Source organism: Sturnira hondurensis, unplaced genomic scaffold, assembly GCF_014824575.4.
Source record: "Sturnira hondurensis isolate 20B ecotype Veracruz unplaced genomic scaffold, ASM1482457v3 Scaffold0021555, whole genome shotgun sequence".
In the NCBI taxonomy this organism is placed as follows: Eukaryota; Metazoa; Chordata; class Mammalia; order Chiroptera; family Phyllostomidae; genus Sturnira; species Sturnira hondurensis.
In genome coordinates, this window is record NW_028094186.1 from 2,674,659 (window position 1) to 2,685,644 (window position 10,986).

Genomic DNA, 10,986 nt, shown 5'->3' on the forward strand with positions numbered 1-10,986 from the left:
ATCTACATAGCCCTGGCTGGTGTAGCTCAGTGGATAGAGTGAGGGCTGCGAGTCAAAGGGTCGCCAGTTCGATTCCCAGTCAGGGCACATGCGGGGTTGCAGGCTAGGTCCCCAGTGGGGGCCACGTGAGAGGCAACCACACATTGGTGTTTCTCTCCCTCTTTCTTCCTCCCTTCCCACTCTCTAAAAATAAATAAATAATTTTTTTAAAAAAGAATATTTATAAAAGCAAAAAGCAGACACGTGCATATCTCACGCATGCATGGGAGATACCCAGGAAAAATTAATACCCCAAAGAGGTGACTCTAGAATTCAGGATTAAATACCGTTTTAATAGGGAAAGAGGAAAGGGGTTGGCCTCTCAGGAGAAAGTGCATGATTTTTAGGAAAGATGAATGGGCCCTGAGAGGAACACGTGGGAGGATTGAGGGTTTGTGGCAAAGCTTGTCCGGGTGTGCCGTCCCCGGAGCATGGGAGAATTCCCCGCCCCTACCCTTCCGTAGTTCTTAGAGCTGAATTAGCAATCAAGCAAAACTGACTGGACTAGATTAACAGGAGGAAAGCCAATTTCATGTGTGTGCACAGAAGAATCACAATATTTTGCTTTCATAAAATGAGGCTCAAAGAAATGATCAAACCAGGAAACTTTATGCTTTTTAGACCAAAAAAAAAAAAAAAAGTTGACCGGACAAAGAAAGTTGGTACCCTTTAGAAAGGAATCTAAACAAGGTTTGGGTATTTATTAATGAGGAATTCAAACAAAGTAATAAATTAGAAAATAGTCATTTTATAGACTTTTCCACTCTGAGTTGTTTGGCTCTAGCGATGAGGCGTGTTTTCCAGGTGGGTGCAGGAAGGTGCCTTCCTTTGACATGGGACATTTGGTTTCTGCATTCAAGGAGATAAGGGAAGGTCAAGGTGCCCTTCTGGCACTGGCTGCTAGTCAAGTAACTTTGTTTTTTAAGATTTTATTACTTATTTTTAGAGAGAGGGGAAGGGAGGGAGAAAGAGAGGAGAGAATCGAACCAGCAACCTTCTGCTTTGCAGGATGACATCTGCTACCCTTCATCTCCTTCCTCAAATTCTCTGTTAGCTGTCACAGGTGTTTCTCTCTTAGTCTCTTTTCCTCTGTCTCTCTCACTTGCTGACATCCCTTCAAGTGTCACCTGCAATTGAGCAGGTGACACTTGAACAGCGGTGAGAGAGACAGCGGTGACCTCACCTATGAACAGCGGTGACCTCACCTAACCTTCCTTCGAAGATTGTCTACAACTAATCATTAAAATACTCTTGGTCTCAGAAACTGAGGAAGAACACAAACCTCACTGTGTTACTCTGAGGATTAAACGAGATAAATATGACGAGTGCCCGGCACAGAGTGGCCAATACGTGTTCCTCTTTCTGACTTCCTTTCTCCTGGACAATAGCGGGATAGACAGAGGGAGAGAGGGGGAGACAAGCAAGGTGCCCGAAGAGAACCCTTGATCACTTTAAACCAGACTGTACAGAGATTTTTCAGCCTGCGTCCTGAGCCCTGTTTTGTGCCCCCCTCCCCCACATCCTTCCAAAGTCCCCACGACGCTCCTTCACCTGGTCCCTTACCTGACTTTGCTCCTCAGACATCACCCCTCACAGCCAGTTCCCTGCCTGACTCTTGCCCCACCTGTTCTCAGCTTCCTACGGGCAGGTGTTCATGGACTTCCTTAAATTGGCACATTATTCACTGAAATAGGACCCTGCTGTCCCTTCTTGAAATTGCCTCTGCACCCAACTCATGAGGCATCAGTAATTCCAGTCCCCGTGAGCAAAAGCCAATTGTGCCCAGTTTCCTATAAAGTTAAACGTGCATTTACCATAAGACCCAGCTGTTCCACGGCTGACATTACCCAAGAGAAATAAAAGTATGTGTGTACACAAAGATTTATACACACGTATACCTAGCAACTTTATTGGTAACGATCAAAACCTGAAAAGAACCCAAATGTCCATCACCAAGAGAACGGCCTACCACCAAGCCCGAACTGCGCTTGCTCCACACAATGGAACCAGCTATGAAAAGGGTCGAACTACTGACCCAACCGACCGCGCAGATGAAGCTCAGAAACACTATGCTGGGCAGCAGACGCCCACCACCCAAAGTATGCGTGCTAGGTGCTTCCCTTTATATGAACTTCTATATTCTAAAAGGCAAAATGGATCGGTGACAGAGGTCAGCGGTGGGGGAGGGGGTAATGCAAAGCAACCGGAAGAAACCTGGGGGCTTGATGAAAAAGCTTTAGACCTTCATGGGAGCGTCAGTCCCCAAGTGTATACATTATCAAAACCCAACAAACGGTACACTTTCTTCTTGTGCGTAAACACTGTGAATCCTGAGAACGGTGTGTGTAAATATCCAGGACTAACTGAACGTGATTCATTTTTTTAATTTTTAATTTTTTTATTTTTCAATAACAGTTGACATTCAATATTATTTTATATTGGTTTCAGGTGTACAGCATAATGATATAATTTACTCAGTGATCCCCTTGAAGAAGTATAGCACCCACCCAGCACCATACATAGTCATTGCAGTATTATTGACTATGTGCCCTATGCTTTCCTTCACATCCCCACGATTATTCTGCGACTACCACTCTGTACTTCTGAATCCCTCTACCTTCTTCACCCAGCCTTGCAAACCCGCTTCCGTCTGGTGACTATAATTTGTTCTCTGTATCTAGGAATCTGTCTCTGCTTTGTTTGTTCTTCACTTTATTTTTTTTTCCTATGGTTTCTTTTTTTTTTAAGATTTTATTTCTTTACTTTTAGAGAGTGGGGAAGGGAGTGAGAAAGAGAGGGAGAGAAGCATGCATGAGATATATTGATTGGTTGCCTCTCACAGGCCCCCAAATGGCAACCTGGCCTGCAACCCAGGCACATGCCCTGACTGGGAATTGAACCAGCAACCTTTCAGTTCACAGGCCCGGCACTCGTCCCACTGAGCCACACAGGCCAGGGCAAACTGCACACTTTAAAGGGGTGCATTTCATTGTATGCAAATTATATCTCAGTGAAGCTGGGCTTTTAGAAACTGTTCTGTTTCAGCCTCTCTCTCAGAGGTAGGCCCTATATATAACAACTGGATTGTAATGCGGGGCCCTGGAGCAGGCTCCCCAGAAGTCTCTCCCCGGTTTGCACAAGTTCAAAAGCTGGAGAAAAGGATTAGCTTTCCTAGCTCAATTCACCAAGCCAGAGTTCATCCTGCTGCCTGCCGAGAGCAGGCCTGCGCTATTTCAGGCCCAAGGGCAACATCCTTGAGACATTTCTGTCTGGACCGAGCAGGAAATCACCATGGCAATCTGTCCGGGGGCCCAGCCCTGGCAGGGCTCCAAGGCACACAAACAAAGCCATTGGAATGTGGAACAGGGTTCAGGGCAGGGAAACCAGGAAGTTGCCAAGTTTTCATGAAAATCAACAATGGGAGGCCGCCGCCCCTGGAAGGTGTCGGTAGGGGAGGTCAGGGTTCCAACAGGATCGGCCCAGGGACATATCACACACACACACACACAGACACACACAGCTTGAGGGGAGCAGCACTGCTTCTTGAAAAATTTGGCCTGATGACACGGAAGTGTGGGCTTTAGAGCTTGACGTGATTCTAGAGCCCATGGTCACTTTCCTGTAACTTCAGCAAGTTTCTGAACGAGTTATCCACGTGACCCACTCCTCCCCTCCTCCACATCTCTGCATAGAGGTCACCTCCTCCACGAAGCCTTCCCTGATCATCTTAAATCAAAATGTAGCCAACCGCCCACCTCCAAGTCCTGCTCTGTGTTTCTCTGTAGTGCTTAGCACCACCTGACATACAATATATTTTACTTCTTTAGCTTGTTTATTGCCTTGTTTATGTCAACCAAGTGTTGATGAATTAAAGGCTTTGCTAGAATTAAATGACAAAGTTTTATTCAAGGATCTTCAGTGATTGAATTACAACTCAGGGAAAACTACTAGGCACTATGCAACGTATTCTGAAGAAAAGAAAAACGTGGAGAGTTTTTATCGTAAAAAGCACATATTTGAGAAGGATCAGTCCTGCATTCTTAGCTTCTGATTTGGTCCAAGATAGTGATCTGCCAGATGTCCAATGGGCTAGACACACCAACATTCTTTCCTAAGTTTCACAGAAGGTTATCTAGAGAATTTAGATACCTCCAGGCATTGGTGCACAACCGAAAAGTTCAAAAGTTGAAGGTCCCAGGCTAGCTGAAGTAAAATCATTTTCCTCACATTCTAATCCACTCTGATTTTTGTCGACTTGACTATCGTGACTCCATTTTGTTTCTGCACTCTTTCCTCAAACGTCAGCTCCATGAGAGCAAGGATTTTTATCTGTTTTTGTCCACGTTCTATCGCACATGCCTACGACTGTGCATGGCATATAGTAGGTGTATGGGGAACATTGCAGACCATGAACTTCTCTTGAACATCTGTTTTCTCATCAGTAAAATGGGGATAATATTCCTCCCATAAGGTTGAGGTGAGGGTTGAAGGAGTGAGATTCAGGATGTGGGTTGAGTGCCCAGCCCCCAGTGGGGGCACCAGGTCATCCACTGTTACAGCTTTTCCTTGATGAGGTTCAATCACGAACGGGCTGCTCATCTCCACCCTTTAGCATCTTGGTCCACATTTAAGAACAACTTTCATGCTTGCGTTGGTAGCACCTATACTAAAAATTGGAACAGTGTGGAGAAGATGAGCATGGTCCTTCCCTGTGCAGGAAGTAAATTCATGAAGCATTCCTTATTTTTTGAAAGAAAGAACAAATTTCATGGGAACTTACCTTGTCTCCCTGACCCCCAAGCCCAAGAACTTACCTGTGTCCTGGTTCTGCAAAACCACTGGTTTTTGAAGACAACAGAATCAGAGATTCAGTTCACAGTGGCTGAATAAAGGAACTAATTCATTCATTGGGAAGCAAGGTCCTCAAAAATACAAAGGTGATTTGAACTGGCAGGAAATATTTAACCTATAAAAGGAGAGAACAGGCATGTCTTGCATCCTTAACATGTGCCAGGTGGCATGTGAGGCACCTGACATGTCTCATGTTGTTTTGTCTTTAATGTTACAAGGAAGAAGTCTGAGGATGAAGAAACTGAGGCCAAGAGGTCAGGTCACCAGCAAGAGACCTCACCGCATTAAGTAGCAGATCAGGATACGAACCCACAGCTGACAAAGCCCCAAAGCCTGTGTCCCTGCCATCTCGGCTCAACCTCTTTGGAAACTCATTTGGTAGAAGACCTCTCTGCCAAGCTAGGAAGTCTGGATATGTTCTGTAGGCAATTCTAATTTTTTTTAAAAAAGCAGCTGAATATAAATATACAGGAACTACTAAGGAAGGAGGACTTATTTCTGCTTGAGATAAATCAGAAAAGCTACAGAGAGGAGGTGGGCCTGCTTCGGGGACTTGTATTTCTGGTTCATCAACTCATCTTTGCAGACGTCATCGCTGGCTTTGGGTTCCAACACGTGACCACAAACAGCACTTCCTAGTCACATGAGTCTTCCATGTGGGCGTATTTTCAACAGGTCATTCCTTTGGGATCCTTTATTCTTATTTATAGCCCTTTGCATCACTTCACACATAGACTTTCGCATGTTCTGACAACAACCACTTTCTGAATGGTTGGACTTCCCAGCACTATACACTTGAAGAGAGTCAAGAGCAGAGAGCATAGAATTCGGTTCAGTGATTTCACATGTGTCCCTTCAAATTCACCGAGGTGAAAGTATTGACACCACAGAAACCAGTAAATGCTACAAATCAAGACTCCCCCACCCCCGGGAGAGAGCCTATTGTTAAACACTGCGCCAACACACAACTAGCTTCCCTACCGTGAAAGAGGGGAATCCTGGACTGAAGTCAGAACACCTGGGAAGCCACTGACACGTGTAAACATGATTTGAGCAGTNTCGCATGTTCTGACAACAACCACTTTCTGAATGGTTGGACTTCCCAGCACTGTACACTTGAAGAGAGTCAAGAGCAGAGAGCATAGAATTTGGTTCAGTGATTTCACATGTGTACCTTCAAATTCACCGAGGTGAAAGTATTGACACCACAGAAACCGGTAAATGCTACAAATCAAGACTCCCCCACCCCCGGGAGAGAGCCTATTGTTAAACACTGCGCCAACACACAACTAGCTTCCCTACCGTGAAAGAGGGGAATCCTGGACTGAAGTCAGAACACCTGGGAAGCCACTGACACGTGTAAACATGATTTGAGCAGTGATTTCAGCCTGGCAGTGATTCGAGCCTCAAAAGCTCATTCAGGCTGTTATACGGAGAATGAAGGTCAAGGAAGCAACGCCGGAAGCTGGAAAACCAGCTCAGCGCTGGTTTGCAGCGAAGGGAGTCTGACGACCTGGGTAGTGTGGGAAAGGATGAAGGACGTATCGGTCTCCTGGGACTACGGTAACCAAATCCTGCAAACCGGGTGGCCTAAATAACAGGGTTTCTATGACAGTATTTTATTTATAACTGTGTGGACAGTCTTGCAGCTCTGGAGGCTGGAAGTCCACACTCGAGGGGTCAGCAGGGCCGTGCTGCACCCCTGAGACTGGGTAGAATCTTGATCCCCTCTCCCGAGCTTCCGGTAGTGGCCACCGGTCCTCGGTGTCCTTGGTCTGCAGCTGCCATCACTCCAGTGTCTGCCTCTGCCATCACACATGTTCTCCCCACGTGTCCATCTCCTCTCAGCACAAGGACCCCAGCTGCAGTGGATCAAGGACACCTCCCAGAACCCCGCTCCATCCGGCGTGATTTCATCTTAACTAATCATACCTGCAGTGGCCCTGTTTCTCAGTGTGGGCTAGGACTTCAATACATCTTTTGGGGGGACACAATTCAACTTGTGACTGGGAGAGATTTAAGAAACTGAATCCATAAGTCTTAAGGACTAATTATGTATTTGGACGAGGAGCAAGTAAACGATAGAAGTCAGGGTTACAAAACTGGAAAAGCTGGCGTTCGCGCTGCCTGTCACCTACCAGACCCAGCAAGCAGACAGGGATTGAATCTATGGGCGCTTTACTCAGACGGCCAACGATTTGAGAAGATGGTGAGTTTGCACCCTAACAGGCCGTCTTCAATTCCATTTTAAACCAATCCTTTTTAAAGGAGAAGAAAAGTGTAGGTAAGGGGTTTGGAATGCAGGGAAAAACTTAATCAGATAAAGAGCTGCAGGATTCCTTCACCTGTGCCCTGGGGGGTGGACGCCTCACCCAGAGGGACAATGGTCCAGGTAACAGCTTGACTGCTTGCGGTCCTCAGGAGGCACAGAGGTAGGACTGCTTGTGGCCTCCTGGAGTCAGAGTGGGGCATACCTTCGGTTCCTGGAACAAAAGCTTTTTTTTTTTTTTGGAAAGTTTTTAAAAGATTTTATTTATTTATCTTTTAGAGAGAGGGCAAGGGAAGGAGAGAAACATCAGTGTGTGGTTGCCTTGCGCACACCCCAAACTGAGGACCTGGCCTGCAACCCAGGGGACCCTTTGGTTCACAGGCCCGCGCTCTATCCACTGAGCCACACCAGCCAGGGCCGCTTTTTACATACATTGACTACTGAGCTTATTAGCTATTACCTGAAACTACAATTTTTCCAACATTTGAGTCCCCCATCATTTCCCCACTGTTAGTTTAAACTGGCTTATTTCTATGAGGTCAGTTTCACATGGAAGTGCTCATGTTGCTGCTGAGCATGTATCTTAGCATTAGACCACCTGGTAGGGGGCTTTGAAATACACTTAACTGCAGCTCCACAGGAGGGGTCACATTGTATGCAACAACAAGCTGTGATATGGAAGAAACTGAAAACAGCAAATGCCTCTCTATGACCAGTAATACTAGGCCACCAGGAGCTTAGTTTGGATAAATCAATACCAAAGAGTCCCTCTCTTTGTCATTTACCTGCTTTATTTTATGCTCTATGAGCTGTGAATTATCAGTCAGGTAGAAACAGCAGGGTCCTTTAAATTCTTCACACCCATGATTATGTCTTAAAAGGAGGTAGTCTATAGCTGCATGATTCTCCAATATGGCTTCTCTGATTTGTCTTAGGTCTTCGCTAATGGCACTGTTGGCTTATGAGGTGGCATTCAAAGCTTTTGCCATAGCACAGGCTAATCTACTTCTTTCTACCTATTCAAATAGGGTACCATGGCTGGCATCACAAGTACAGTCAAAGGCACATCTTCGGCGGGACCAAACGGGTGTGAATCCCTGTTACAATCAGGGCCAAGGGACCGTTCCCATCAAACCCAGGTGATGTGGGGCTTCTGAGGCATAAACACTGTCAGTCTTCCCAGAGAGCATGGTCCCCCAGAGCTGTTGGCTGGAACATAGGGATAAACAGTTGACTCTTCCACGTGCCAGAAACCATCCTGCAGGCGATTTACCACGACCAAAGGCGAGAGGTGACTCAGTGGTGGTGGTGCAATCCATCTTCACACCTGCTGAGAGCACAGTCTTTAGTACATCGACAAAAGCTGCACCCTAGCTACCTGGGGCTCTACTAGCGACCTTTAAGGAAAACATTTCCCTGTCCTTTAGAGGGACCACAGGTCCCCGATGATAAATATCACAGTAGGCCATTTTCTTATGGATATATTCAAACACGGTATAGTTTCTAAGGCTTTCCAAGGGAGTACAAACTCCAACAAGACATAAAGTGAAAACTTGTTCAACCCAAGTTCCTCCTGCAAGACAGAAGTCAGAGATGTTTAGAACATTTTTTGCGAAATATTCCCAAATATTTTCATCTCATTTGAAAGGGATAAGTTGTCCATCACATGGGGTTAAATAAAAAGTAATGACAAAGACATAAGTTATTGTTTTTGAAAGATGATTTTGAGGTCTTCTTGAGGTTCGGTGGTCCACTGTTCCTCCAGTGCTTTCTTTACTCGGGTGTGATGAATCCAAGGTTTTCTTTCTGCCAGTTTGACTGCGGTGGGGGTGGTGAGGAGCATGTCCCCAGGTTCGGTCCCCTTCTCTTCTGGTTGGCCCTCTGGGGATCCTGTCTTCCAGGTCTTGAGTAGCATCCTGTCTCCAGGCTCAAAGGAATGTAGCCAAACCGGTGGGGGAGAGGTCTCTAATACAAGCAAGGTCATTCGTGACAGCTAAGGTCTGACGTAAATGTTGTACATATTTCTCTACCTTCACTTGTTGATCTACACACATATCTCCCCCCCACTCACAGCCTGGACTGGTTGCCCGTACACAATTTCATAAGGACTCAACTGAATCCCGCTTCACGGAGACAGAGCAGAGCAACAGACAAAGCTTGATGCCAATGGAGATGAGTTTCTTGACACAGCTTGGCTCTTTTTCTTCCAGGTGTGATTCATCTTCTTGGCCTTTCCAGAGGCCTGAGGTCTCCATGCTGTGTGGAGGGTCAACATGATTCCTAAAAATGTACTAACGTTCCGTGTAATTTCTGAAACCAAAGCAGGTCTACTATCACTCTGGATGCTGCCAGTGAGGCCAAGGCGAGGGATTATTTCCTTCTGTAAGTCTTTCACTGCCTCGGGGATTTCTCCATTCTAGTGGAGAGGCTTCTACCCGTCCTGAAAAGGTATGGACAAAGACCCACAGATATTTCCACCCTCGGACCCTCGCCATCTGGGTAAAGTCTATTTGCCAGTCCTCAAGTGGGCTCTGTCCTTGGTATTGTTTCCCTTCTTTCTTTTGATGAGGATCTGTTTGGGGGCTGTTCTTCTGGCACACAACACATCTAGCAATTACCTTTCGTGTGGCTTTAGAAATTCCTGGACCTGTGGGCCACAGCTTGGTATAGGTGGTTAGTGAGTCTCTTCCATAGTGAGTGGCCTCATGCAAATGCTTCATCATTGGCTCTACTGAATGTCCAGGAAGCAGTATAACCCCTTTCTCACTCTTTCTCCATCCACTGTCAGCACCTTCTCCATCAAACCCTCTAAGTCTGCAGACAAATATTCAGGGTCAGATTGTGACAATTCCAGAACAGGCACCAAAGGCCTTATAAACGTGCCTTTAGCAGCTTCTTTCGTTGCTCAGTCAGTCAGGTTGCTTCCTCTAGCCACTCCGTGTCCTCTTTCTGATGCCCGGGCAGTGCCTGCCTGCTACCCGTAAAGGTACCTGAACAGCTTCTAACGACTCTAAAACTTCTGCTGCATGCTTAAATCTCCATTTTATTGGAGGTTGATAGTCCTCTTTCCTTCCAGGTTGAACCATGTGCATGCGAAATTAGGAAAGTGTACCTTGAGTCAGTATACACACTCACTCTCCTTTTGTGAGACAATTCCAATGCCCTCCTCAATGCAATCAGTTCAGCTTTCTGGGCAGAGGTTCCCAGTGGCAAGGCCTTGGCCTCCACTATTCCTTCGAGTCACAACTGCATACCCAGCCTTTCTGCTTCCTTTTTCCATAGAACTGCTTCCATTTGCATAGAGAGTCCAGTCTGCCTCTTCTAGAGCCTGGTCCTGTAGCTCAATTCTGCTAGAATACACTTTATCAATTGTCTCAGCACAGTCAGGTATTAGTGCAAACAAGTCAGGCTCCGGGAGAAGGGAGGCAGGATTTAACTTACAGTCTGGAGGGAGACGTTGGGATTGTCAAGAAGTAGGGCTTGGTACCTGCCCATTCACAGCAGTGAGCCCCATATTTCCCTTTTGCTCCAACAGGCTCAACACGGGCTGGGACACGTAACTGGTATAGGCTGTCCCAAGGAAAAGTTTTCAGCTTCCTGCGAGAGCTCCCAGGTGGCTGCCACTCTCAAACAGGCTGGCCACTCCCAGACAGTGTGATCTAATTTTCTTGACAATTATGTGATGGGCTGCATATGTCACTAAGGTGACATTTGGGTGAGGAATCCTAGGGCAACGGCCTGTCTCTCACACGCATATCACTGAAAGGGCTTCAGTGGGTTTGGAAGCTCCAAGCCTGGTGCACAAGCCTAGTGCACCTTCAGACACT